Source organism: Sciurus vulgaris (assembly GCF_902686455.1).
Source record: "Sciurus vulgaris genome assembly, chromosome: 8".
Lineage (NCBI taxonomy): Eukaryota > Metazoa > Chordata > Mammalia > Rodentia > Sciuridae > Sciurus > Sciurus vulgaris.
The window spans coordinates 141010176-141038127 of NC_136468.1; the positions used below are offsets into that span (position 1 = coordinate 141010176).

Sequence of the window (27952 nt, forward strand, 5' to 3'; positions counted from 1 at the left end):
AACATGTCTGTCACCTCCAAAAGCTTCTTCTGGCCCTCTTTATCACTATTATTATTAATTATTTTGAAATGAGAACATTTAACATAGGATTTATGGATTTGTCAGCTTTCCATCACTGTGACAAATGGCTGAGATAAATCAACTTATAAAGAGGAAAGGTTTATTTTGGCTCAGGGTTTGGAGGGTTCAGTCCATGATGGATTGGCCCTATCACTTTTGGATCTGTGATGACACATGTCATGGCAGAAGTGTGTCAGAGCAAAGCTGTTCAGCTCACGGCTGAAGTGAAAGAGAAAAGGAAGGGACTGGGGTTGCACTACCACCTTCAAGGGCAGACCCTCAATGACCAGAACTTTCTCTAGGCCTTGCCTCCTAAAGTTTCAAGCACTTCCCAGTGGTGACAAACTAGGGAACACATGGGCCTTTGGGGACAGTTAAGATCTGAACTATAGAGTCTACTCTTAGCAAACCTTCGAGTATATAATATTATTAACGCCGGGAAACTATGCTGTGTAGTCATTGCTCTTGAAAACTTCCTCCTTTTGTACAACTGAACTTTGTAATTTTTTTCCCCCAGTGCTAGAGATTGAACCCAGGTCCTTGTGCATGCTAGGCAAGCACTCGACCACTGAGCTATACCCCCAGGCCTTTAAAAAATTTTTATTTTGAGAAAGGGCCTTGCTAAGTTTTTGAGGCTGGCCTCAAACTCGAGATCCTCCTGCCTCAGCCTCCTGAGTTGCTGGGACTACAGGGATGCACCACCGCACCCAGGAAGCTTTGTAGTTTTGGACCAACATGTCCCTCTGCCCCCCACCTCAATCCCTGGCATCTATTATTCTACTCTTTGCTTCTATGGGTTTGACTAGTTAAAATTCCTGATGTAAGGGGAATCAGGGAACATTTGTCCTTCTGTGTCTGGCTTGTTTTAACTAGCATAAGGTCCTCTGGGCTCTTCTATGCTGTCTCAGGTGACAGGATGTCCTTTTTTAATGTGCCATACTCCATACGTGCCACATCTTGCTCATCCACCCACGGATGCACACCTAGGTCGCTCTGTGTCCTGGCTCTGGTGAAGAATGTTTCAACACACCTGTGCAGGCAGGTGTCTCTTTGGGATCCTGGTTTTCACTTCCTTCGAATATACATCTGGAAATGGGATATTGCCTTATGCTTACTAGGGTGGCTCTATTATTTTAAAAAACAAAAGATAAAAAGTATCAATGAGGATGCAGGGGAGAGGGAACGATTTTGCGCTGTTGGTGTGAAGGTAACTTTGTGTGGCGATTGCAGAAAACAGTTTGGAGGCTCCTTGAAAAATTAAAAATAGAACTACGGTATGATCTCAATTAATTTTTTGACAAGGAGTCCAAGAGAATTCAATGGAGGGGAGGCGGGAAGAGTCTTTTCAATAAATGGAGCTAGGACAGCTGGCTAGCTACTTGCAAAAGAATGAATTTGGACTCCTGCCTCATGCCATTCACAGAATGCTTTGAAGATCTGCTTGTAAGAGCTAAAACTCTAAAAACACTTAGAGGGAACAGAGGAGGAAATCTTGGTGACCTTGAGGGGGGGCGATGGCTTCTTAGATATGACACCAAAAACAAATGACAAAAAAAAAAAAAAAAAAAATTGGACTAAATGAACTCAAAAGCCTTTTGTTGCATCTTATACCAAGAAAGTAAATGACACATTACAGAAAATATTTGTCAACCGTATCTCTGATTGCATCCAGAATATATAAAGGACGCTTACAACTCAATCATTAAAAGAGAACCCAATCAGAATATTAGGGAAAGATTTAAGCAGACACTTCTCCAAGGAAGACAGACGGCCAATCACATGAAAAGAAGCTCAAGATCATCAGTCACTAGGCAGATGGAAATGGTGTCCACCATGAAACTTTATTTCCAATGGGATAGCTATAATTTGAAACAGATAGAACATACTATAATTTTAAAAAATGTAACAAATGTTGCCACGGATGTAGAGAAACTGGAACCCTACTGATGCGGATCTGCAATGGTGCAGACACTTTGGAACACAGTCTGGCAATTTCTTAGAAAGTGGAAGCAGATAAACAAAATGTGGTATATCCATACAATGGAATAATACTTGACCATGAAAATGAAAGAGGTATGTGGTCCTGATAGCTGCTACGACATGATGAATCTGATGATCATTGAAAGAAGACCATGTATCATCTGATTCTATTTATATAAAATATACGGAATAAGCAAAGGCAGAGAGACAGAAGGTGGCAGGGGTGAGGGATGGGGAGGGGAACTAGGTATGGAGTTTCTTTCAGGGAAGACAAAAATGCTCTCAGATTAGGTGGTGATGGTTTCCCAGCCCTGTGAACACAGCAACAACCACTGGCTAGAATGGATTGCAGGCTGGGCAAACTGCATCTGAAAAAGCTGTTCAAAGAAGATGCTTTGATGATCTTTGCCACATAGACAGTATGAGTCAGTGTCATCCTTGAACACAAAGGACAGTGACCTGCTAACAATTATCACCTATTAATGCATTAGCAATTGGTAGTAGTCACAAATTAAGCCTCGTGCAGATTCCTGAGATGGCTCTCCGTGTCACTATGACATTGTTTAGTCGTAGGACATTGCAGCTTCTTATGAACAGCACTGTAAACAGCCGGATTAACTTTGGGTCTGCAGGGAGAGGAGAATTTCAAGAATGCCAGTGGCCCTTTCCACAATCTGCCCAGTTCTAATGAAAGGAAGTCCCAGCTACCGTCCCACCAGGCCAAAGTCCAGTGTGAGCCCAGTGGATCTTGGAACGAGGCCACTCCTCCATCCTGTTTGCTACCAGTTGAGGTTCTGTGTGTGTCATTAAGTTCTCTTTCTGGCTCTCAGCCAGACTTCCCCTTTACTCTCTGACCCCATCCTTCCCAGGGCCCTGGAACCCTAGCAACCAGTGACTGGCTCCTCGCCCAGCCAAGTGAATGGGGACAGTGGACCTGCCAGAAGCAGGTGGCAATTCTGCCAGCGGTCTCACCTGCCTCCTCGCAGTGACCTCCTGCGAGCCTGTCTCTTCCTAGCTTGACATATCTTCTGTCCGGGGAGACAGCCAGTGTCCCAGGTGAAAGGGGGCCTCTCTCCAGGGCTGTCCCCAGCTCCCCTCCTCGAGCCAAAAGGCCAGGGCATCCTGGCTCCCTCCCCAGAGTGCCCTGCCCTGGGCTTCCTGCCTGGCTTGTTCCCCAAGTTCATCAGTTTGGTTTGTCACCTCTTCTCTGAGCTCGGAGGTCAGCCCCCACCCCTTCCTCTTGCCTTTGCTGGAGGGTCACACTTAGCAGCTTCCTGCCCAAATGAGAAAAGACCTCCTGATGAACGTCCCCTTCACCCGGGGCCCTGGAGCCACGATGGCCTTCGCCACAGATACCATCGACTCCCGAGCTCTGGAGCGCTTGACCTGCGTGTAATTACAGCGTGACCTACAGACAAGGAGATGTCTGTTTACGTGGAATCTCGGCCACCCCTCCCCCTGCCCGTCCCCAAGGAGACGTTGGGTACCACCAGTCCTCCCACATCCATTGTGTGACTTTCCTCTGCGTTTCCGTCCTGTCCCCTCCCATCGGGCTGGCAGGCCAGGCCGGCAGTGAAAAGCGGATGGACTGTGTGTTCTGGGGGGACCTCGTGTGCAGGATGGTCAGTTGTGCTTGGTCACATTGATGGCAAATATTCACTGAGCAAATACTACGTGTCAGGCCCTGCGTTAGAAGGGACAGTGGACAGAGGTAAGCATGATGTGGTCCCCGCTTTCGTTTGGGGACAAATGTAAAATAACAACTGTGGTAGGGCTTAGGCAGAGGCAGAGGGTGGCACTTAGCAGGAAGCTCTGCCCTCAAGGCATATGGGACCGAGAAGATGTTGGGAAAGTCCCCAGGGACTCTTGCCTTGGTGGGTCTCTCTCTCACTAAGAAAAAATTCCAGTTTACAACTTCATTGATATAAATCCAGGTTGGATTCATCATTATGTAGTCATTATTATAGCTGCTTTTTCCTTTAGATTTCAAAAAAAATTAATTTCCGCCCCTCTACGGGCCCCTAAAGGCATTGATGAATCCTTGGCACTGTGCCTAACGGATAAGTTGGCTCTGGAAAAGGCTGCCCCAGGGAAAAGAGAACTGAGATGAGAGCTGCAGAATAAACAGGAGTTGATTCAGTGAACCACACATGGGGTGAGATCTAGGCAACAGACATAGCATATGCAAAGGCACTGTGGTAGAGGGAGCTAATGCTTTAACAGAGTCTCAGTGAGATGCAGTTCAGGGAGCAAGAGGGGCTGGATCAGGTGAGGCTCAAAAGTGAGACCATGAGTAGCTGAAATCAGTGACTGGTCTCAAGGCAGGGGGTTGAATGACATCAGAGGGTGTCCCCAGGTAAAGCTGGCCAGAAGGCCAGAATGCCCCCAGACTTCTCTGCTAAATCTAATCAATGGAGTGGCAGTCAGTCTGGAAATGGTCAAGCGTGAGTGAGGCCCAGGTTGGGAAGGGATTGAGACATGGCTGCTGGTTGTGGAAAGGACAATATTTTCCCCAGACTCTGTCCTGTCCCCATCCGGGTTGGGTCCTGAGGCAGAGCTTAGCACGCAGGTTTACGGGAGTGTGTTCCCGGGCTCACACCTGTGAGGACACACAGGCAGGACCGCATGGCGCCCTGGAGACCTCAGGCCGGCCTCTCCCTGGAGCTGGGCCGATGGCCCTTGTGCTGTCTCGCCGGGGGCTGGGCAGGAGGGTGCAGAGTCTCAGGCCAGCCGCTCTCTGGCCAGGGCAGCCCCCGTGGGACTTCATGCTGAGGACTGACCAGCCCTTCCCTGGAGCCTGGGGTTCCATGAGTTCGGAAGCAGGTTGGAATCACAGAAGGTGTCTTTCATCATTGTCTGGAAAGTTCTGGAAGCCCCCCTCCTCTCGGTCTGAAGGACTCAATGATTCTGAGTCTGGCTGGGCAGGAAATGGGCGGATCCTTTAAGAGTTCCCCAGGGAGGAGCCGGGTGGTGGCTCAGTGGTAGAGCCCTTGCCTGGCATGTGTGGGGCACTGGGTTCGATTCTCAGCACCATATGTAAATAAAATAGACGTCCATCAACAACTAAAAAAATATTTTAAAGAAAGAGTTCCCCAGGGACCAAAGACCTCTGTGAGCTGCTAGCCTCACTGGGGATGCCCCACTTCCAAACTGTCCAGGATTTCGGGAATCTTCCAACCAGAAGTCGGCTCAGCAGATTCAGTTTCCTACGGTCCAGGCTGCACTGGGGCTGGTTTGCTTGTTTTTGTTTTGAAGATGAGTTGATAGCAGATGATTACTTTTCAGTTCCATGTAGTAGCGATTTATGGAACATTTTCCAGTTTGGGGGTCTAGAAAGGTAAAAATTTTCTCTCAAGAAGAATATAATCTGGTGGGAAAAGCTGACATGGCCATTTACTCATTTGTAAAAATAGAAGATCTGCTGTGTGGGCATCTGGGATGCGGCGAGCTCAAGACTCGAGGTGGCAGCGCGAGCCACCCCCCCACATCTGCTGGGATGATGGTAACAGGGAGAGAGGGGGATAGAGGGGGAGAGAAGAAGGGAGCACAAACTTGGTAAAGATGTAGAGAAACCGGAACCCGCATTCATTGCCGGTAAGAATGGAAGGTGGACATTTACATTCCAAGGTAAATGGACCTCTGGGGGAAATGGTTTGGCCATTCCTCAGAAAGTGGAACATAAAATGACCATATAATCCAACATCCCACTCCTTGATGTGCACCCCAAAGAACTGAGAGCAATAATCAAACAAATGCTTGTACATGAATGTTCATAGCAGCACTATTCACAATAGCCAAAAGGTAGAAACAATCAAAGTCCATCAGTGGAAGAACAGATAGACAAATTTCAGTATAGCCACACAGTGGAATATTACTTGGCTGTTAAGAAGGAATGGAGTTCTGATAACACACCGGAACCTTGAAAACATAACCCTAAGTGAAAGCAACCAGTCACAACAGTCACATATTGTATGATTCCATTTATAGGAGATGTTCTGAATAAGCAAATTCACAGAGACCAAAGTAAACACTGCTGGGGGGCTAGAGAGGAGGGAAAGTGGAGAAACGTCGTGGATCGACAGATTTTACTTTGCAGTGATTGGAATGTGTTGAACTAGGTAAAGGTTGTGGTTTCCCGGCATTGTGAATGTTCTGAAAAAACAAAGTTGTACAGTTTAAAATGATTAATTTTTTTGTTATGTGAATTTTATCTTTTTATATTATATATTTTAGTAAAATATATACTTATATATTAAAATGCACATATGTGTTTTAGAGTACAAAGTGCAGACTCTGGAGGAAAAGAATCACAGTAGGTGGGCTTCAGGACTGACTGGCAAGAGATGGCCAAGGACACAGAGGGCTTCACATTGAAAGTGAGAGTCCAGGCTACTTGTAAATTTTTTTTTTTTTTTTTTTTCTGTTTTTTTGTTTGGTTTGTTTTTTTGGTACCGGGAATTGAACCCAGGGGTGCTCAACCACTGAGCCCCATCCCCAGCCCTTTTTAATATTTTATTTAGAGACAGGTCTCACTGAGTTGACTAAGGCCTCACTAAGTGGCTGAGGCTGGCTTTGAACCCACGGATCCTCCTGCCTCAGCCTCCCTGAGCCCCTGGGATTACAGGCCTTTGCCACTGCACTGACCTAAATTCCTTCAACATTGTGTTGACTTGTAGGCAGGGGGATGGGTTTGACCTGCTGGCCAGCTGGACACTCCTGGGCCCAGAGGGACACAGGAAATACAGGTGTTGAAATCCTTGGAGTTGGGAGTTATCAACCATCAGCTGGTTGCCTAGAGACACCTCCCTCCTACCTTAAGCCTCCTCACCAGTAAATGGGACCGGGGTAATTCTAGAACCCAGGTCCCTGACGTGGGGGTGGAGAGGGGGGGAGGGGCAGGTTCCGATGGCATTTCAGAAGGTAGAGAGTGACCCGGGCTTCTCGCCATCCGCCCATCCCTCAGGCCAGAGCCACGCATGGGTCCAACATGCATGGCAGAGTCTGATGCGGAGCCCGGTGCCACCCTGGGGACACACCAGGTTGGGTTGGGATATTCAAGAATTTCCCCGAGTGTAAAGTCACTTAAAGAAAAAGCAAAACCAAGCGATTTCCTTTAGGTCTTTCTCTGGGGAGGAACCCCATCCGCGTCTGCGCCTGGCTCTCGTCTTTGCGCATGTGGATCAGGTGGCCGGTGCGGGGGGCACCCTTGCCTGAGGGGTCGGGCGTGCCCGCCACGGCTGCCAGAGGAACCTGCTCGTGCTGCACCTGAAAGGGCCTCCCTCCTCTTCGGCCTCCCTCCTCTTCGGCCTCCTGCGGCGCGTCCCCGCTCCAGCCTGGGATGCTCCAAGGGAGCTTTCGCTTTGGGTTTGCTAAGACCCAGGGTTTCCGGGAAGACGCTCACCAGACATCAACCTGGACCCTCGCCCGGACTCAGACAGGCCACCCTCCTCCACCAGGGTCCCCCAGAGGTCACTGGAGGGAACCACAGCCCCAGAGCGCGCCCGGCAGTCACCTGCCCTCCTGCCTCCGCAGGCGCGTCCCAGGCCTGGATCTCCACCTCCTGACCGGTCCTGTCTGGCTCTCCTGCTCCCTCCCGGCCCTCCACCCTGCTCGGGTCCAGGTCCTTCCTCACCAAGGCTGGAAATACTCCGGTTTCCTCCGGAGAATCAGGGGCAGTGCTTCAGCCTGGCACCCTGGTGGCCTGTGGCCAGGAAGGCACCAGATCTGGTGACCCAAGAAGCTGCTGGTCCTTCCCGCTCCCTCTCTGTTCTGCGCACCCGGTCTGCGCGCCAGGAGGGCCTGACAGTGGACGCAGGCTGCTCCCCGCAGGGCTGGGGGCGCCTCCTGGCCGGTGGGCCGAGGCCATCTTCCTCCGCCTCCCAGGCCCTCCCTGTCGGCTCCTCGCCCTTCGTAAATTCTAATTTTCCCTCCCTTCCTTGTGGACTTGCAGAGGTCTGAGTGGCTAGCTTCCTCCGCCAGTGCCCTGGGCCTTCTGACACTTGCAGTGGGGGCCCCGATGGCCTGACCCATGGACTGTGAGGCTGAGGTGGCCTCATTCCTTATCCATCTTCCTGTGGACGTGGTCCTTCACAAGCCGGGCTCTTACAAGGTCGCTCACCAGCGTGTGTGAGGGAGGGCGGGGGAGGGCATGAGGGGAAGAAGAGTGGACCTCTGCCCACCGCTGGCTGCCCCCAGTTCCCGCTCCCCATCCGGGATGGACCTTCCACTCACAGAATTCTTGTTTAGCATTCCTGTACATTTATCTCAAAGTCCTCTCCAGAGGGGTCCAGAGGGGTCCCAAGACCAACTGGGTTTGTTAAATGAAGTGTATTCTTTGCATATTTAGAAAGTAACTTTGGCTTTTTTTTTTGGTATGGGAAGTGAACTTGGGGGTACTCGACCCCTGAGCCACCTCCCCAGCCCATTTATTTAGAGACAGCGTCTCCCTGAGTTACTTAGCACCTTGTGGTTGCTGAGGCTGGCTTTGAACCGGAGATCCTCCTGTCTCAGTCTCCCGAGCCACCGGGATGACAGGCGCCTGGCTCAGGTTACTTCTGTTTAATCCCACATTTCCCTAACTCATGTGAGGATGGAAATTTTTGTTTCTCTCAGAGCTGGTCTTCCAGGATTTGAGAGCTTAATACAGACACTTTGTGTCCTTATTTATAAAACAGAATAACACGATGCCTCAGGCTTTAAAAAATATGGAAAGTAGTATGGAGATTCCTCAGAAAACCGGGAATGGACCCACCATTTGACCCAGTTATCCCACTCTTCGCTTTATACCCAAAGGACTTAAAATCAGCACACTACAGTGATACGGCCACATCAATGTTTAGGGTGATTCAGTTCACAATAGAATCAACCTAGATGCCCTTTAACAGATGTAACAGATGAATGGATAAAGAAAATGTGGTGTGTGTGTGTGTTTTATATATACATATAGTGGAATATTACTCAGTGTTAAAGAAGAATGAAATAAAATGTATAAGTGCATTCTACTGTCATATACAACTAATTAGAACAAATTTTTTTTAAAAAAAGAAATTCTCTTAACCAGTGCACTTGGATGTATAGCTAGGCCATCTCTAGGACACAAGGTCGATCCATAAGTGTCCACTGGTAACGCTGCCATGCACAGATCCGGATGTGTTAAAAGGACATGGAAGCTCAGGTCGACATATTCCCCCAGTCCCCTGAACACACCAGGGGGCAGGGCCGATGTCGTCCCTGAGCCAAAGGGCCCTTCTCCGTGTGGATGTAAAGAAATGAACCCCAAACCCAACACATACAGAGAGAAGCTTGTCAACCCCGCAAGTCCTCGTCTTTAAACGAAGGGGAGCTATTAGCATCCTTACAGGTGACTTCCTGCCTACAAACAGATTCTTCAATGAAGCAAAATTTTTCCTGAGGAGGCAGGGGCTCCTTTCACGGAAACATTTTATACATTTCAAAACTGTAAAGACGATCCCATTATCTGATAAATGCACCTGTTGATTTCTCGGGTGTTTAAACCTCAGTATGAATGAAATGTTGGGAAAGCCCCCAGGTGGCTGGGGACACATGCCTTCTTCTCCCTAAGGACCCAGTGCAGAGACTGGCTATCCACAGGTGCACCTTGCAAATAAGACTGCTGTACCTCAGAGTCCCTCTTAACCCAGCCGACAGGAAACTGCTTCTGGTCAGTCAGTGTCGGCCCTGAAGAGGAGGAGAGGCTTATGGGACATTGGCCTGGTTCTGGTTTTGTGGCTTCAGTGCCTCCAGGGGAGTCCCTCCCCACTCTGAGCCTCAGTGGTCCCAACGGGGAGGAACAGAACACCCATCCTGGAAATCGCCCTCTTGTCTACACCCCTGCTACTACTACGGCCACAGGCCAGGATCAGGCCCCAACCAACTTGGACTCAGAGTCCACACTCCACGGCACTACAAGACAGAACAAAAGCCATTTTTCACCCTTGGACTGACAAGAAGTCATGGGTGTGATGCTATGGGGTGCTGTGAGGTCCCTGCCAGGTGTGTGGACCTGAGTACCTGGGGAGCCCGCCAGGCTGGGCTGGGGGCGGGGGCTGAGGGCACCTTCATCTTATCTGTTTATTTTGTCCTGCAAAAAAGCCCTCCAGTACTTGGGTTCGTAACTCATTTGAAAAGAGACAGAGAAAGTGCAGGAGGTCAGGGAAAGACAACCCAGGGCAGCCAGAGACGGAGGCTTCCCAGAGTCCAGAACTAAGTGGAATCCAGAACTGAGTGACCTCTGACCAGGGCCCCCGGGTTGCAGAAGCCGCCCGCCTGGGGTCTGGGGGCGGTGCATGCACGTACTTTCTGAGAACCCCTCTGTTCCAGACTCAGGGCCCTGTTCCTGGCCGTTTCCAGATGGACCCTGGGCGCGTCCTCCCTGTATACTGTCTGGGTGCCTTTGTGGCCGTAAGGTCACAGCTGCAGGGAGGAGCCTGTTCTGCCCTGGGCTCTGCCGTGCCAGGGGCTGTTCCCCTGGAGCAGCTGTGGCAACAACATTTACTTTGTCTGGTGGCCAAGAGAGCGAAGGAGAGAGGGAGGGAGCCAGCACACACACGGGCCTACCCCGTCCCCAAATGTTTCCGACAAAATCTGGCACTCCTGGTTCTAATCAAAATACTGAACTTTGGAACAAATTAACATTCCGCAGCCTCGCGGGGAAGGGGGAACTCAGCCGAGACAGCTTCAGTTCACAACCACAACAAAAATAGCTCCTCCTGGGGAAGACGCATTCTGCTAACAAGGTCACTTTTGTTTTGCTTCCCCTGCCATCTGGCTGAGTGGCACCAGGGGCTGGCTCTGGTACCAGCTGGTTCTGCAGTGAGGATGGAGCCGGGTGGCGCTGCAGAAGGCTTCTCAGCCTCCTGGCAAGGGAAGCCGTGCAAAGTTACCTTCAGACATCTCCAGAAAGTGCAGGGGCAGATGGAGCCCCCGTTTCGCCCAGCCTTGCGGGAGGTGTTGCTCCAGAGACAGCAACAAGCAGGTGGGGTTTGGAGAAGGAGGTGGCGGGGTGGGAGAGCTATCTTTACTTCGCAGAACATTCCAGAACCCAGCGCTGGCTCCCAGTGCTGGGAGTCTGAGTGACGGGAGGGGAACAAGCCTGGCTTTAGTGTTCTTCTTCTTCTTCCTTTCCTTCCTCCCACTCCTCCTCCTTTCTCCTTCTATTAAGGTTCAGCCTCTTTCAGGTCCTGGGGACGGTGGGAACATTCAGTGACCTGCCTCGTCCGCGTGTCCCCATGCCTGTAGAATGGAAATCACTTATGCAGACCTTGGGCAGAGATGGGGAAGGGGGAGAAGGAGGGCGGGTGTCATGGCCTGGAGCACCTGGCCGAGGTCCTCCAGAGAGAACACGCTGGAATGCTCAGCGTGGCATTTATCCTAAGAGGGCTTTCATGCCCAGAAGCTTCTGCAGCCCTTTCCCGGATGGTCTGGCTGGAGTTCTCCCTTTGTAAGGTGCCGGGCTGGGTCTTGAATGTTGGTGTTTTTTTTCTGCCCTAAAGATGATGCTTCTTGGATGCCAGTAATTTTGTCTTTTAAAGTAGGATGAAAAACCATGAATGTGGACACAAAATATGGCTTACAACTCTAAGGAGTTGTCACATACTGATACCATCTATCTCCTGGCAGAGTCCCAGGGGCCCCAGAATATCTCCTGGGGACCAGTGCTGGGGAACAAAACACTTGACTCACACAGAGGAAGGAGTTTTCAAATGACCAGACACCTCCCCACTACTCTTAAGGAAAATAGGTTTATTGCACATCTTTTTCAGGATGTATTTATTATTCCAAAAAAGACAATTGAGGAGACGTGGACTTCCAGATGAGCTGAATCTGGGCCCGGGATTCTGCAGCTGAGGCAGCGGGTGACGAGGGCGTCTTAGGGTCCCCCCAAAGCAGATTGGAAACTTCGTCTCCTGTGCAACAGGGTTGGGAGGCGGGGCTGAATGGGGTGCGCAAGTCACCAGGGCTCCACCTGTGAACAGGTCAATGCCAGTTGTGAAACTTGGGGCTGCCTGATCTGCCCCTTGCTGGCCTGCTGTCACCTTATCTTGTCCTTCTACCCTCTGCTACCAGAGCATGTGGCACAAAGTCCTCCAGCAGATGCAGGGCCCTCACCTTGGACTTCCCAGCCTCCAGAACTGGGGAAGCCAATTCTTAGCCCTCCCAGGGTGGGTCTGTGGTGCCTGAGAGCAGCACCTCTAGGAACTGCCTGCTGCCTCCAGTGCCCACGGCCAATATTCAACCAGCCTTGGTCATGCCAGGCAGCATGCTCGGCTCTTAGGACTCGGCAGAGCAGGAAAGAGCCCGAAGGCTCTTGCAGTGTAGATAGAGAAGGGAGTTCAACACACAGCTACTCAGAAGGGGTGGGATCGGCTGAGGGCAGAAATCGACCCTCTTGGTAGAGAAACACAGGCCACTGTCATATCTTGAAACAGGAAAGGATGCCAGTGGTTCCAGAATGTTCTTATGGATATAGGTTTTTGCCAGAGGATCAGAAACCTCTCTCTCTCTCTCTCTCTCTCTCTCTCTCTCTCTCTCTCTCCCCCGCCCCCTCTGTACTGGGATTGAAGCTAGCACCTCCCACATGCTAAGTAAGGACAGCATCCCCGAGCTACATCCACAACTTGGCTCCAGTATCTCCTATAGAAAAGACGTGTATTGATAGCTTGTCTTGAAGCTCAGTCGAAAATAGCACTTTCTACGAGGTTGAGGGAATAAGAATGGTCTACACGGCAGAACGAGAGGGAGAGGAACCGGAGATCGAGACGGTGGCTCAAGCCTAGCCAGGCCCCTTCTGGACCCTGCCAGTGGGACAGCCCTTGGCACATGGAGGAGAAAGGAGCCCCCTGCCATCGGGGAGGGTGGAGCACCAGGCGACAGGAGAGGCGTTCGAGGCTAAATCTGGAGGACAGAATTTCCACAGTGGGGTCTGGGTCACCTGCTTCCGGCTTATCACAGGGGCTGGTTGTCAGTGCAGAGGGTCTGGCGCAGACCTGTGGAATCAGGGGCTCTGAGCAGGACCTCGGAGTCTGCTTTATGAGCAATGTCCCCAGGGATGATTTCATGCACGGGGTCTCCTGGTCCTGGACTTCATCCTACATGCAAAGGGAAGGCACGGAAGGGTCTGGAAGAGAGGATGCAGTGCATTTTCCAGATGATCTGCCTCTGGGGTTGAGATTGAGTGGGGTGGGATAAAGGGGAGGCCAGGGTGGAAGTCCACACTGGAAAGACCTGCTCCTTACTCCACTGCCTGGTCCTGGGGCATCCAGTCATCTGAGCCCCCAGGGACTGGCTACACCCCAGAGACAGGCACTTTGACTCTGGCCCTCCGATTGTCCACCTTGGGCCTCAGATTGCCTGTTACCTTTTGAATGTCCTGGCCACTCACGGTCAGGGTAGCAGTTAGTTGTCCAAGGATTCACCTCCTCCACCGTCTGCCCAGGAGGGTCCAGAGGTATTGATCCTTCTTGGGCTTCTCCAGCTTCTGTCTGGCCCCGCAAGCCTGTGATCTGAGTTCTGCTGAGGGTGGGAATCTGATGAACCAAGTCGATCCAATTCGCCATGCTGGGAGCAGGTGTACCCACGAGGGCTCCTGCAGAGGACCTGGGCAGAGCAGAGTCCAGCCACTTAGCGCTTCCTAATCAGAGGCTGTGCTGAGCGACTCCTGTCTCAGGCTGGCCTCCCTCTTTCAGGTAAATGACACATTTTTCAGTCTCTCTGTGTCTTGAAAGAGAGGCCGACAGAGAGAGAAGGCTGGGAATTACAATCAGAGTTTCCTGCCGCAGAGCACACAAGATGAGAATTGATCTCAAACCCTCTTACCGTCATCTTTACTGAGTGCTGGAGAGACTTGCACATAATTCAGCAGAGGAAAACAGAATTCCGGTCACCAGCTGCATGTCAACAAAACACCCGAATGCTATGGACTGCTGAAACAGAGAGAAGCAACAACCCAGCCCAGCCTCCTCAGGCTCTAAAAATATCAAGCTCTTTGCTGAGGCTCGCATGATTTCGAGGTGTGATTTACATGCAATAAACTGCAAAAAAAAAAAAAAAAAAAATACATGATTTGATGCTTTGACAAATGTGCATATCCAGGTAACTGTCATAACCTTGATGGAGGTACGGATATTTCTAGCACCTGCTGAGATTTTGCAAGGCCCTGGAAGCCAGTCTCCCTTTCACATGTGACCTGCCTGCTGTCACTGTAACTTTGCATCTTTATGATTTTCATATCATGGAATCATATAGGTGATACTGATTTTTGTGTCTAACTGCTTTTTGAGATTCACCCACATTGTTCTATTTATTGGTAGTTCATTCCCTTTTACTGCTGAGGTGTGGTCCAGAATTTATTCTTCCATTAACCTGTGGGTGGACATTTGGGTTGTTTCTAGGGTTTGCATATTATATGACTCAAGCTGCTGTACTTTGTATACAAGTCTTTGTGTTTTTCTTTCTCATGGGCAAATATCTAAGAGTAGCTGGCTTGTCTGGTAGGAGTATATATATATATATATATATGTGTGTGTGTGTGTGTGTGTGTGTGTGTGTTTTATAAGAAACTGTCAGACATTTTTCCAAAGTGGATGCATGATGTTTATATTTCCACTGAGAACAGACAAGAGTTCTGGTTGCTCCCATCCAGGATGGTACATGGGATGGTGAGTCTCTGAGTTTAGCCATTTGAAACCGTGTGTGCTGGTAGCTCGTGTGGTTATTACTTGCATTTCCTTGATAACTGTTATAGTTTGGATTTGGAAAGCCAAAAAAAGTTTTATCTAAGCTGGTGTTGCCAGCTTGGTTTCCAGCCCCTGGTGCTTTAAAAGTGGGGCCTAGTCAGAGGTCACGGGAGGTCACTGTAGGTGTGTCTTCAAATGGAATCTTGGGACCCTGGTCTCTTCCTATTTTTTGCTTTCTGACCACCATGAGATGAGCAGCCTTCTCATCCATATGCTCCTACAATGTTGTACTGCCTTGTCACAGGCCCAGAAACAATGGGGCCACCTGACCATGGACTGGAACTTGCAAAACAGAGAGCCAGAATAAACCTTCCCTCTTTTTAAGTTGATTATCTCAATTATTTTGTTGCAGTAATGGGAAACTGACTTACACAATGGCTATTTTTTTTTTTTTTTTGGCATGTTTTCATGTGCTTATTGAGCATTCATGTTTTCTTTTAGGAATGTCTTTTTATATTTTTTAATTATTAAAATTAGGTTGTCACATGATTCAGGCATAGAAGTTATTTAAGATTCTGATCCAGAAGCACTTAGACACGTCTTTTTTCTGAGTCATGTTTTTTTTTTTTTTTTTTCATTTTTAAACTATGTCCTTCATGAAAACAAGTTTTATGTTATGATAAAGTCCCACATATCAACTTTTTATTTTATGGTCTCTGACTTTTACGTTTTATCCTAGAAATTCTTGCCTGCCCAATATCAGATTTTCTTCTAGAAGTTTAATAGTTTTGACTTTCATGTGTAAGTCTATGATCCACTTCTGGGTAATTTTTGTGCATGGTATATTGCAAGATTTGGTGTTTATTTTTTCTCATGTAGATATTCAGTTATTCTGCCACCCTTTGTAGAATAACTTTCTTTCCTCATTGAATTACCTGATCCCTTTGTCAAAAATAAATCAGCCATTTTCCTGAAGATATATTTCTAAACTCTTTTTCATGTCCCATTGATCTGTCTTTCAAACAATTTTGGGGGTCTATTTAATTTTTTAAATCTATCTTTTTAACCAGTACTACTACACTGCCAGATAAGTTCTCCAACTTTCTCCTTTTTAAAAAATTTTCCTCTCAAATCTAGGTATTACATTTTCGCAAACATTTTAGAATCAGCTTGCCAATTTCTACAAAACACCATGCTGGAATTTTGGTTGGGGTCATGTTGAATATACTCTATTGATCTATTTGGGGAGAATCAACATCTTAACTATTGTGTTAGTTTTCCTTTGCTGTGACCAAAATACTTGGCCAGAACAACTTAGCAGAGGAAAAGTTTACTTTGGCTCAGGGTTCCAGATAATTCCATTTCTCTGGGAGCATGGTGAGGCAGAACATATGGCAGAAGGGAGTGGTGAAGGAAAGCAGCTCACCTGCTGGGAAGCAAAGAGTGAGAGAGTGGAAGGATCCAGGGACAAATTATATAATCCTTAAGGCATGTCTCTAGTGAATCACTTCCTCCAGTCATGCCCCACCTATCTACGGACACCATCCAGTAATCCATTCAAATGGATTAGCCCATGGATTAGGTTAGAGCTCTCATAATCTGATCATTCACCTCCAACATTAACCCAGAAGCTTTGGGGGAACACCTCATATCCAAACCATAACAACAATTTAATTCTTCCCATCCATGAACATAGTATATCATATCATTCATTTTAGTCTTTAAAACTTTTCTTTCCGTACAATTTCAAGTTTTCGTAGTGTAGGTTTTGAGATACAGGTAAATTTATTTGATGTTTTGGGGTACTGTAAGTGGAATTGTATTTTTTATTTCCACTTGCAGCTGTTTGTTGATCCCCCCTTCTTTCTCCCTTTTCTTTTTCAGTAATCTCTTTCTTCCTGTCACAGCCTGATATTAAATAGTTCTTGTGCTTGACACTACTTACATCTAGGGTTTCAATAGATCCCAGTTGTTGGTGTAGTCAAGGTTTGGCATTGATATTACCTTACAATTTGCCTTAGTTTAGAATTTACAGTTATTTTTGGCATAGTTCTCAGATCATCAAACTATCTCCTTCTATCACTCTCCTCCTTTTTCACTGCTTCCTGAATCACCTCCTTCACGAAGGCAGGAAGAGATATGACATGTTTTCTGATATCTTTTCAACACTAACTCTCCCTTTGCTCACCACCACATTGATTACCATTATCAAATTGTTCAAAATGAAAAAAATTACATTATTTAAATGCTTTATATCTGTATTAGTCACCTAGGCTGCTATAACACAGTCCCACAACCTCAGTGACTTGAAACAGAAATTTATTCTTTACAGCTCTTGGGGCCACAAGTCTAAAATCAAGATCCTGGCAGGGCCATGCTCCTTCTTACACTAGATGTCTTCTCCCAGCTTCTAGTGGGTCCTGGAACTCTCTGACATAGCAACTTTTTCTGAACTTTTTCTGAACACTCCAAGAGAAATGAGTCTCCTCTTTGTCCGTCATTATAGCATTTTTGCATTTTTATTAAAGAATCAATCACACTTTGTGCAACCTGAGGGTGGAAGCCCCCTTATTCTTCTGGAAATAGAGCTCGGACTTGCTCTTCGGAGTTACCATTCCCTCTGTGGGCATTTCAGGCACATATTCAAAAGCAATTTTTAGTCTATTGTTTTGTTGAAAAATGAAAAAGATGAAGAAGCTTTGGGGATTCCATATTATTAAGTTATCTTTTTTCCTACCTTTAATTTAATTTATTTTAATTAGAGCTTTATGGTAGTTGGATTCATCCCAACAAACTCATATATGCATGGAAATTTATTTTAGTTTATGATCCCCCTTTTCCCTCTCCCTTTTCTATCCTGCCCTTCCCCTCCGCTACTCCTTCCTCAACTCTACTAGACTTCCCTTTGCTCATCTATTAATTTGTATTTGATTGGTTCTTTATGTAATCTTATCCTTCCCTCTTCCTTTCCTTTATTTTACTCTAGCTTCTACATATGAGAGAAAAATACAACTTTTGAGTTTCTGAGTTTGAATAATTTCACTAAGCATGATTTCTCCATTTCCATCCATTTACTGGCAAATGCCACAATTTCATTCTTTTTGATGGCTGAGTAGAACTCCATTATGTGTGTGTGTATTTGTATATATATATAATTTATATATATATGCATAATTTATATATATACATAACTTATTAATCCATTCATCTATTGACAGGCATCTGGGTTGATTCCATAATTTTACTATTATGAATTATGCTACTATAAACATCAATGTGGCTGTTTCACTATAGTATGTCAGTTTTGGATCTTTTGGGAAAATACCCAGGAGTGGAATAGCTTGGTCATATGATGGTTCCATCCCTAATTTTCTGAGGAATCTCCAAATTGCTTTCTAGAGTGGTTATACTAATCTACAGTCCCACCAACAATATACAAGTGTACCTTTATCCCCACAACCTCACCAGCATTTATTGTTTGTATTCTTGGTCCTTGCCACTCTGACTGGAGTAAGAGGGAATCGTAGGGTAGTCCAGAATTTCCCTGATTGCTAGAAATATTGAACACTTTTCATGTATTTATTGGTCTTTTGTGTTTCTTCTCTTGAGTTCTATTGCCTGTTTATTGATTGGGTTGTTTCTTTGGTGCTGTTTTTGAGTTCTTTGTATATTCTGAATATTAATCCCCTGTTGGTGGAGTGACTAGCTAAGATTTTTCTCCCATTCTGTAGGCTCTCTCTTAATGCTTTTAATAAATTCCTTAGCTGGGCAGACAGTTTTTAGCTTAATGGCATCCCACTTATTTTATTTCTTGTGCACTGGGGGTCTTGTTAAGAAGTGGGCGTCAGCACCTATATGATGCAATGTCGACCCCCTGTTTTCTTCTCGCAGTTATACAGTTTCTGTTCTAATTTCTAAGTCTTTGATCCATTTTGATTTGAGTTTTGCGCAGGGTGAAAGATAGGTGTCTAACTTCATTTTTCTACATATAGCTATCCAGTTTTCCCAGCACCATTTGTTTAAAAGGCTGTCTTTTCTCCAGGATACATTTTTAGCAACTTTGTCAAATATCAGATGACTAGGTTTGTGGGTTTGCCTCTGTGTCTTCTATTCTATTCCTTTGGTCTTCATGGCCTCCTTTGGTCTGTTTTGGTGCTGATATTATGCTATTTTTGTTACTATAGCTCTGTAGCATAATTTCAGATCAGGTATTGTGATGCCTACTGCTTCACTTTTCTTGTTTAGTATTTCTTTGGCTATTCTGGGTCTCTTCTTCCAAATGAATTTAAGAATTATATTTTTCTAGTTCTGTGAAGAATGTATTTGGCATTTTGATGGGGATTGCCTTGAATTTCTATGTTGCTTTTGGTAGTATGGCCGTTTTGGCAATATCGATTCTGCCATCCAAGAACAAAGGAGGCCTTTCCATCTTCTAAGGACCTTCTTTAATTTCTTTCTTCAGAGTTCTATAATTTTCATTATGGAACTCTTTTGTCTCCTTGATTAGAATAATTCCCAAATATTTTATTTTGTTCTTTTGAGGTTATTATGAATGGGATGGTTTTCCTGACTTCTTCCTTGTCTGAATCACTGTTGGAGTATAGAAAAACGATTGATGTATGGGTGTTGATCTTGTATCCTGCTACTTTGCTAAATTTGTTTATAAACTCTAGAAGTCTTCTGGTGGAGTTTTTTTTTGTTTGTTTGTTTGTTGTTGTTTTGTTTTGTTTTGTTTTTGATCTTCTAAGTACAGGATCATCTAGTCAGCAAACAGAGATAATTTGACTTCCTTTCCTATTTGTATCTCTTTTATTTCCTTTGCTTACCTGATTGCTCTGGGTTTTGAGGACTAGATTGAATAGGAGTGGTGAGAATGGACAGCCTGGTCTTTTCATAATTCAGTTGAAATGCTTTTATTTTTTCTCCATTTGTATGATGTTGGCTTTGGGTTTGTTATCAATGATCTTTATGATATCGCAATAAGTTCCTTGGATCCCTAGCTTCTCTGGTATTTTTAATATGAATGAATAATGGATTTTATCAAAGGCCTTTTCAGCATCTATTGAGATGATCATGTGATTTTTGTGGTTATTGTTTAAGTGATGAATCGCATTTATTGATTTGAATATATAGCACCAACCCTGGAATGAAACCCACTTGATCATGGTGTATCGTCTGCTGGATGTGTTTTTGAATGCTGTTTGCTGATATTTAGGATTTTTGCATCTATGTTCATGAGGAATATTCGTCTATAGTTTTCTTTCCTTGATGTGTCTTTGTCTGGTTTTGCTATCAGGGTTATACTAGCTTTCTAAAAAGTATTTGGGAGTGTTCCCTTTCTTTCACTTTCCTAGAATAACTTGAGAAAGACTGGTGTTAGTTCTTCTGTAGAGGTCTGGTAGAAGTGAGTCAAGAATCTATCAGGTTCAGGACTTTTCTTTTTTGGCAGGCTTTTAATTACTATTTCAATTTCATTACTTGGTATTGATTTGTTTAGGATTTCTTTATCTTCCTGGTTCAATTTGGGTAGATCATATGTGTATTCAAATTTGTTCATGTTTTCAATATTTTCCAGTGTATTGGAGTATACATTTTCAAAATTGGATCTAACAATCCTCTGGATTTCAGAGGGTTCTGTGGTGTTATCTCCCTTTTCATCTCTGATCTTGTTGGTTTGCTTCTTCTCACTCTTTTGGTTAGTTTGGCTAAGGGTTTGTCAATTTTATTTATCTTTTCAAAGAACCAACTCTTCATTACATTGATTTTGTGTATTATTCTCTTATTCTCGGTTTCATTGATTTCAGCTCTGATCTTATTTTCTTTCTTCTACTGATTTGAGGTTAGTTTGTCTTTCTCTAAAGCCTTGAGATTGAGCAGAAGCTTATGTGTTTGTGATCTGATTTTTTAATGTGGGCACTCAGTGCTGTAAATTTGCTTCTCAGAACTGCTTTCACACTGCCCCAGAGGTGTCGATAGGCTGTGTCTTATTCTCATTCATTTCTAAGAATTTCTTGATTTCTATTCTCATTTCCTCTTTGAACCATTCTTCATTTAAGAGGGTATTGTTCCATCTCCATGAGTTTATATATGATTTCTATTCTTTTTCTTGATGTTGATTTCTAGTTTCATTCCATTATGATCTGATAGGATACATGGGATTAGATCAATTTTTAAATACTTGCTAAAATTTGCTTTGTGGTCTAGAATATGATCTATTTTTCTAAATTTAGAGAATACTTTATTAGTTTCTGTAATCAAACCCATGTAGATAAGACCTTACATATTTAATACAGTGCATTACCCCTGCATAAATGGAAAAAATCAAGTTCAATGTTTCTAGACCAATATAACCATGAATTTCTGTACAATGTCAACTCAACTTGGGATACTTTTTCCAAAGTTGATAACACAGTTAAAGTTTCAAAAAAATATGTATATGAAATATAATCTATTTTGGAAAAAGTTCCATGCGTGGCTGAGAAGGTAAATTCAGCTGTTTTGGGGTGGAATCTTCTATGGCATGTGTATTAGGTCCTCTTGATTTATAGTGCTATTTGGGTTGGTGATATCTGTGTTGAATTTTTGTTTTGATGACCTGTCTGTTGATGGCAAGGGTGTATTGAAATCTCCCAGTGTTATTAGTTGGGGTCTATGTGGAATTTAGGATCATGGAATATTCTTTCCATATAATTGAGCATGTTGACATTTGGGGCATAACTATTTATTATGGTTATATCTTCTTGTTGGATTGTTCCCTTAACTGGGACATAATATCTTTCTTTGTCTCTTCTGATTAATTTTTGCTTGAAATCTACTTTGTCAGATATGAGAATAGCTAGTCCTGTTTGTTTTCTTGGACCATGTGCCTGGAATATTTTTTACTGTCCTTTATTTTCAGCCTATGGGTGTCTTTTCCTATAGGATGGGTCTCTTGTAAACAGTGTAGAGTTGGATTTTGTTTTTTGATCCATTCTGCTAATCTGTGTCGTTTACTTGTTTTATTAGATCACTAATATTCAGCATTAATATGGATATATGCTTGTGGTTTACTACCATTTTGCTTTTTTGCTATATTTTATCCTGTCTTGACTCTCATTTAGTGGATTATTCTTCTATTGAACTTCCTCTGTTTGTGGGCTTTGGGAATTCTTTTTCATTCCTCTGTGTGAAGTTTATCTTTGAGTATTCATTGTAGTGCTGGCTTGGTGCTCATGAATTCTTTTAATTTCTTTTTGTCATGGAATGCTTTTATTTCTCCTGGAATTCGAAGCTGAGTTTTGCTGGCCATAATAACCTTGGCTGACAGTTGTTTTCTTTCAGGGTTTGGAATATCTCATTCTAGACACTCCTTGATTTTAGGGTCTGAGCAGAGAAATCAGAAGGCAACCTCATTGGTTTGCCTCTACATGTGACTTATTGCTTGTCTTTTGCAGTTTTTAATATTCTTTCCTTATTTTCTACATTAGGCATTTTGATTATGATATATCTCAGCGAGCTTCTCATTTGACTGGGTCTATTTGGGGGTCCTGCAGGACTCCGGTGTGTGGCTGTCTATCTCATTTCTGATATGTGAGAAGTTTTCTGTAACTATCTCATTGAAAATGTTCTTTATGCCTTTAGTTTGTATCTTCTATCCCAATGATTTTGATCTTTTAAAGTTGTCTCAGAGTGCTTGTATATTCTGGTCATGTTTTATAATTTTTGCCCTTTACTGCCTTCTGTGTATTCCAGATCATATGGCCTGTCTTCAGTGCCTAAAGTTCTGTCTTCAAGGCTGGGGTGTTATTCTCTACACCATCTAGCCCGTTATGGATGCCTTCAAGTGAGTTTGTAATTGGATTGATCTTGTCTTTCCTTTCTAGGAGTTCTGCTTGATTTCTTCCACAACTTCTATTTCTTTATTAAAGTGGTTTTTCATCTCCTATAATTGCCTCAATTCTTTCCTTAGATCTTCTTTTCTTTCATTGAACATTTTGGTAATCGGTTTGTTATAATCTTTCTCTGGGGTTTTATCTCCCTCACGATCAATGGGTAACTTTGTTGGGGGATTGTGTTTCTGGGGGGAGATCTGTTTACCTGTTCACTCATGTTTGCAGAGGTCTTGGTTTCGCACATCAGTTGAAGTGGATTCCTCTAAGTCTTTTTTAGGACACGGTCTTCAGTTGCTAAAATGTCCTAGACTGATTGGGACCCCCTTGTCGGTGTGGTGTCTACAGCCTTTGTGTTATTTCTTTCTGTTTCTGCTATAGAAATGGTAGTCCACAGGTGGGACCTAAAGACCCATCTCTAGCTGTTACTTCTTGAGGCCTGGTCATTAGTTGGGGTTATTATGTTTTCTACTCTTTGTATTAAGGTATAACTGAAGATTTAATGGCATTCATTCATTTGTGTGTGAGGGGGGCAAGGTGTGCTATCTTTTGGTTGAGTTCAGCAGCAGAGTTTCTACTCCCTGAACTCAGAGTGTTCCTGTAGATCTTCAGTACCTCACAGATGAGGGGGAAACACATAATAGCAACAATCAATGCTAACAATAGATAGTCTTGAACTACATACTTGATTTCTTCTATTATGTCTACACTGTTTAATTGCCACAGAACCTCACCAATGGTATGGTCAGCAATGGCCATCAGCACAAACAAAAGGGACTGTGTATTGTGTCTGGCATTAAGTCAAACAACAGGTGTCAACTGTGGCATCCATTGCAGTAATAATTGCGACAGCATTAATGGTGGGTGCAGGCATTACATAAACCAATCAGTGCTAAAAGATGGTAAGAATACAGTTAATTAAGAGGAAAGAAAATGTGAAAGGAAGGTAGGAAAGAGTTTACAGTTTCAAAAAGTGTATAGAGAATGCAGAAGAGATGTAAGATGTGATGGTTATAAGGAAGGAAGAGAAAAAATAGAAGTAACAAAGGGAAAGTGAGAGAGAGTACAATAGAATTTGGAAGCTAGCAGAATAGACAAAAAGAGAAACAATACAAAACAAAACCAAAGTATACTAATCAGAAACCCGAATCCTCAGAAGGCGAGGCAAGGAAACATTTTTTTTTTAAAATGCTACAAATGAGGAAAAAAAAGAAACAAATGTCTATGGAGATGTTCCATGAACCAATTAGCACACACGCAAAACCGAAAACAAGAGAAAAAAGGAAGAAAAAAATAAATAATAATGAAAGAAAAAAAAGATTTTAATGAAAAATTAAGGAGTCATTTCCCCTGAGGTGGTCAAAATACTCTAGGACACTATATGTTCACTGTCTACGCCCGACTCTCTTTCTTGCTGTTTCTTTTTGAGCTATATACTGAGCTTGAGGCCAAGGGCCGGGGGTTGTTAAACCCTCGCTCTTTTTATATTGTTAATCAAGTTGCCAGTTGGAGTTTAAACTTTCCCAGTTTCCCTTCTCCCCAGCAAGAGGTGGGATGGAACAGGGTACTGCCGGCTGGAGTTCTGTCTGTGCACTCCCAGGGTGGAGCTGCTGCGCGGTCTAGGATGGAGCCTGGGTCTAATCAGGCCTCAGGGGCTTGGCTGGGTGGCGACTGCTGTGGGGAGATTAGATCACCCATAGGGGCTGGCAGTTGCCAATCTCTGCTGAGAGTCTGGACCTCAGGAGTCTTCCTAGGAGTCTACTCATGGGGTGAGGGAGCCAATCCTTCACCCCTCTGCTCCTCAGGCTTCCTGGGCTTAGTCCCTGAGTGTATTCACACCCACCTTCTCAGATTCCCAGCCCGCTTCAGCTGGTCACATGAGCTGCCAGACTCAAAGGAGGACATGAGCCAGGCTCCCCTTCAATTCTCTGATTTGACTCCCGCTGGGTTAAATATTCTCTGTGCCCGTTGTGATCTTGTTCTGCTAGGGACACCCTTCCCCGTGCAGCAGGCCCCTGCCAGGACTCCGTAGCCATGTTTGCTCAGGTCTCCAGGCTCTGCAGCAGAGCCTCCAGGGAGGCCACCCCAAGATGGCTGCCTCTCGGCTCTCTCTGGCCAGTTGGGAAACACGGAGTGCTTTCCATGCACCTTTGCACAGTGCAGGCTCCGGAGCAGCTAAGGTAGGCTGCTCTTCTGACCTCAGGGTTTTCCATACTAAATCTGTCCGTTGTGTTTCTCTGCGTCTTCCCTCCCTCTGTGCTGAACCAGCACTGCTGGGCTCTAATCTTGTCTTTTTATTTTGTTTAATGTCCCCAAATTTCTGAGTCTCTAAGACACTCTGTCTGTCCCATATTGAGTTTTAGTGACATCCCTCTTTCACCCACCCCACAGAAAATCAGTCTTCCCACCGCTCAAATCCTGGCTCTGGGAGCCACAAGGGATGCGGCCTTCCTCTAGCCCGCCATCTTGAATCTCCATCTTAGCGTTCCACTTTAGGAATTTTGCCATTAAGAACTCCTTTGAATAAACATTGGGGTTATATTTAAATGTCTTCTTATGTGGAATCCCCTTTTTTTTTGTTTGACTGCAATACATATTACATAAAATAAGAAGAGTGTTTTCATGTAAATGCAGTATAACTTGGTTTCCTTTTTCTTTCTTTGGGGACTGTAGTGACTGGGTTTTCTAACCTTGGCACTACTGATACTCTAAGCTGGATTAGCCTTCACTGGGGGGCCTGATCTGTGCATATCAGGGTGTCAAGGAGCATACCAACCTCTATCTAATGGATGCCTATAGCACCCACGTCTCCCATTGTGACAACCCAAAATGTTTCCAGACATTGCCCCCAAAGACGTAAAGTCACCCCCAGTTGAGAATGACTGTAAAATATCATAAATGGGTTGGAAATCTAAAAGTTGTAAAGTTCACCTAAATTTCTCTTTATTTTACTTTCTTTTAAATTCTTCCCATGTCTTATAAGGCTGCTCTGCACTGAGCCCACCAGCACTGTGAGCAAATTGCATGACTTGGCTTTTCTCCGCTCCTCTCTGTGCACCTGAGACCTGCAGGTGACCTCGCTGATGAAGAGGGAAAAAAATTAATGTCCCCATTTGTTATAAAGACTTGCTCATTTGGGAAACGAAATCAGGGCTCTGACATGCACAGCCACATGAACTTGACCCTCGATGTCCCAGAAGTTGCCACAGCCCTTGCTGAGTTCCTCCCCAATTTTTTGTACTGAAGAAGGAGTATGATTGTGGTTTTGGAAGAAAGATCTAAAAACCAGGGCTGAACATCCTCTGGAGGAAAGCTCAGACCCACGTTACAGAAGGGCAGATGTGAAGGGACTCGGGCAGTCACCAGAGCTGTTTAGAAGATGTGATTTCTGCAGGGCTGGGCCTGGTCAGAGGGGAAGGGGCTGTCATTTACAGACAGATCAGTGTCATTTCTGTTCTGTGACCGGCACAGCGGGAGGCAGAGCCCAGGCCTGAGGTGGGCTTGGCTGTGCCTACATCTCACAACTCTTTGGTTTCAGTTTGAAAGCCGCAGCGTTGGCTGGAGTGGGAAGCTCCCCTCGGATGGCTGGCCAGGGTTCCTGAGGGATTGGGAGACTTGGGTATGAGTAGAAACCTACCTTGGGGTTTCGGGCCTGCTCCGTGCTGTAAAGCCCCCAAATTGTGGGGCAGATATTTACTGAACCAGGATGCTGTTCCTCTTGTGCTTTTTAAAATTTGGAGATCAAATTCACCTAACATAGAAGGAGCTGTTTTAAAGGATAGGATTCAGCGGCATTTTATATACTCCCAATGTGGTACAGTCATCTCCCCTGTCTAGTTCCAAAAGAGGACCCCCATACTCATAAGTATCGTCCATTTCCCTCTCTGTGAATCCCTGGCCGCCTCCCCCTGTGCTCTGTCTCTGTATACTTACCATTCTGGACATTTCCTACCCGTGAACATTTCCTATAACGGGATTTTGGTGACTGGCTTCTTTCATTTAGCGCAGTCTCTTCCAGGTTCATCCATGTTAAGTCCTGTCTTAGCACTTCATCCTTTTTATGGCAGGATAATATTCCAGTGTATGGACAGACTACGTTTTGCTTAGCAATTCATCCACTAGTGGATATTTGGGTTGTTTGTGTCTTTTGGTTATTGAGAATATTGCTACTATGAACATATGTCTGTCATAAACATTTTTTTTTTTTTTTTGGCAGTAGAGATTAAACGCAGGGGTGCTCTACCACTGAGCTATACCCCGAGTCTTTTCTATTTTTTGAGACAGGGTCTCCTAAATTGCCCAGGCTGGCCTTGAACATGCAATCCTCCTGCTTCAGCCTCCTGAGTGAGTAGCTACGATCACCGTCAGGTACCACTATACCTGGCTTCTCAAAAGCTCTTGAAGTCCGTTGACCTCAGCATAATATCCTAACTCCTCAGCATGTTGCTCATTGTGAGGCCTCTCTGTTCCCCTGTCACCTGATACGTATGCCTCCTTATGGCCTCGCCACTCAGAACAACCCATAGTTCCTGGAATTCAACTAAATGTCCTTCAGGTTGTTCTTTGTGCAGATGAGCCTGGCTTGGAAGGCTTTCTTTGTCCCTTCTTCACCGGATGTCCCAGTCTACTTTCTGCTGCTGTAACAGAATACCATGTACCAAAGCAGTTCTGAAGAAAAGAGATCTTTTTCCCACAGTTCTGGAGGCCAGGAAGTCCAGTACCAAGGGGCCCGGGTCTGGTAACGGCCTTGTTGCCGGTTCAAGAGCAGGGGGGCTTGTGTCAGCTCAGGTCTCTTCTTTTTCTAGTTAAGACTCTAATGCTCTCATAGGGACCCCATTCTCATGGCCTCACTTAGTCTTAATTACCACCCAAAAGCCCCACCTCCAAATACCAGTAACATAAATTTAGGGATGAAGTTTCCAGCACATGAACTTTGGGGGACAGAGTCAACCATAGCACCTGGCTACCTCTTACTTGTCCTTGAAGATGGGGATGAAGTGTCCGCTTTGCCGGGGACCCTTCCCTAGTGCCTCTTTTCAACCCATTTCCAGGATGGCTTAGGGAGAACAGCAAGGTCGGCACAGGTAGAACAAAAGGTGAGGGAGGGCCCAGGGGCCCGGCACTCATGACCACGCGGGAGCATGGTGGGTGAGGCAAGGTGGCTTGGCGTTGAGGTACCAGGGACAGGTTTTCCTTGGAGTGGCTTTTGGCTTCAGTGGGTAGGTGGGGCGACATTTTCCAGATCTTCTGGCTCCCACTGTATTTCCAAAGTTCTTTCTGCCTGTCTCCATTTTAGCTCTGACACATCACTGTGTCACCGTCTGTTAATCCACCTGTCTCCTCTAGTGG

General features: G+C 45.3%; 2 long non-coding RNA genes across 3 annotated transcripts in view; one reads left to right on the forward strand and one right to left on the reverse strand.

Moving 5' to 3' along the window:
* The first annotated feature begins 10151 nt into the window (after positions 1-10151).
* LOC306668745 overlaps positions 10152-27952 on the forward strand; it is a 33852-nt gene continuing 16051 nt past the window's right edge. For both annotated transcript variants that reach the window (XR_013765962.1, XR_013765963.1), the window contains exon 1: positions 10152-11035. This is a non-coding gene — a long non-coding RNA (uncharacterized lncRNA). The remainder of the gene's footprint in view (positions 11036-27952) is intronic.
* LOC306668746 lies at positions 13535-13985 on the reverse strand. The gene is made up of 2 exons (XR_013765964.1): positions 13876-13985; positions 13535-13776 (listed from the first exon to the last, which is right to left on the reverse strand). It is a non-coding gene; the product is annotated as an uncharacterized lncRNA (long non-coding RNA).